Raw genomic sequence first — 1,768 nt, 5'->3', positions numbered from 1 at the left:
GGTCTGAGGAACAATTTTCTTGATTTCATTGGTTCTCAAATCTAGGATAAGTCCACTTTACCAACTCCTAGAGTATGAGGAATATAGAATTTTCTACTATCTCTAGTATTCTATGGGTCCCCTTTCCAATGGTTTTCCTAAGTGTCCCCTAGTTACATTTTCTCTTAAGGCTATAGTGGTCGATTGTTAGATCTTAGGGGGTGGCCCCATACCAACATCTATAAGTATTGACCTAGAGATCACTCTATATTATGGTTCCCCATATCAACTTATTAAGACCTCCTTTTCCTTCCCCTACCACTTATTCTCCTCAATCATCTTTTCCTTCACTTTCTTTGCCCTCAACGGTAGCTCCCCTTGAGGGTGAGTTTGAATTGTTGGTAGCTCCACTTGAGGGTGAGTTTGAATCATTGGTAGCTCCCCTTGAGGATGGCTCTAGTATTCTCATTCCATTATTTTCATCTCCTTTAACTCTTTTGGCTTCTTCCATTCCCTCTTTCCCTTCATTTTGGGATCTCTCCCTCTCCCCTCTATTGGTGGTTTCCTTGGGCTCCCCTCTTCTCCCTCTTTCACTCTACCTCCCCCTTGGGATCCCCTTCTCTCTTCTCCCTTTTGAAGAAATTTGAGTTGGATGATGTGGTTTTGGTCCAAATGTCTTGTAAAATTTTTGGAAGAAAATTAAGGAAAATGTTTATAGAAAATGACATAGCCAATGGGAGACAGACAACTCTAGACCTTCTTTTCTCAAAATGGTATTCCCAAATATTGCTTCATATTATAACATGAGAATTATAAAAAGTGTGCAAAAGAAAATGATAGTTAAGAATTTAATTAAAAATATTACTCAAAACAGTTATATAATAAAAAAATTTAAAATGTTATCCTTTTCCCTTTCTTTGGCTAGTAAATTTCATTTCTATGTTCTCTTTTTTTTTTTCATAGATTCTAAAGGTAATTTGAGCATTGTAGCCATTGTGTGGAAATCCACCCTTCTTGTTGGCTCTAATTTCTACCATAGAAAGAAGGCCCAAGATATGATTTTACCCCACTCCAACTATAGCCTAGATTGAAACTTGACCAATATTTGCACCCCCTAAACTTGAGATATAAAAGAAAATTCATATCTATCTAATATTCATAACATCATTTTAAGAGAGGAGAATTTTTGGAAGAAAAAATCTAGGATTTAGTGGATCCAGGAGGGAGACATAAATACTAGATTCTTTTATCAACATACACTAAATCTTAGAAGGAGAAATATAATCAAGAAATTATCCATGGGAAAAGGAAATGTTATTGATGAGGAGTAGGTGTTGGATAAAATTGTCGAATTGTGTGTTGTCTTTGATGTTACACAAATGTCATATCAATTGGTAGATAGTATCTACCGAGCTTAGTTGGTCAGCAAAGCAAATTCAGAGTCTACCGAGCATTTTTGGATATTACTCTATGGAAACAACATCTGCTAAGCTTACTCAAGCGTCAAAGGATTTTGTGGCAGAAGTTAGTGTTAACCAAGCTCACATGCTTAACAAAGGAAAGTTAATGTTTACCGAGTGAACTCGGACTCCAAAGGATTTTGCAGAGTTCGTAGTGTTAACTGATCCTCTATTAGTTAACATAGGAAATTAGTTTACAAATAGTATTTACTGAGTAGGGTCGGCCAATGAAGGATTTTCTTATTTTGATAAATAAAGTTTAATTATTTGAAGTAATGTTTCTAGCCGAATAAGGAAATGATTGTTGGTAATTGTAAATTGCAATTGGG

Source organism: Cupressus sempervirens, chromosome 6, assembly GCF_028749045.1.
Source record: "Cupressus sempervirens isolate cs-2001-9-10 chromosome 6, ASM2874904v1, whole genome shotgun sequence".
NCBI lineage: Eukaryota > Viridiplantae > Streptophyta > Pinopsida > Cupressales > Cupressaceae > Cupressus > Cupressus sempervirens.
The sequence above is the reverse complement of the archived record's forward strand: the minus strand, read 5'-3'. Positions refer to the sequence as shown.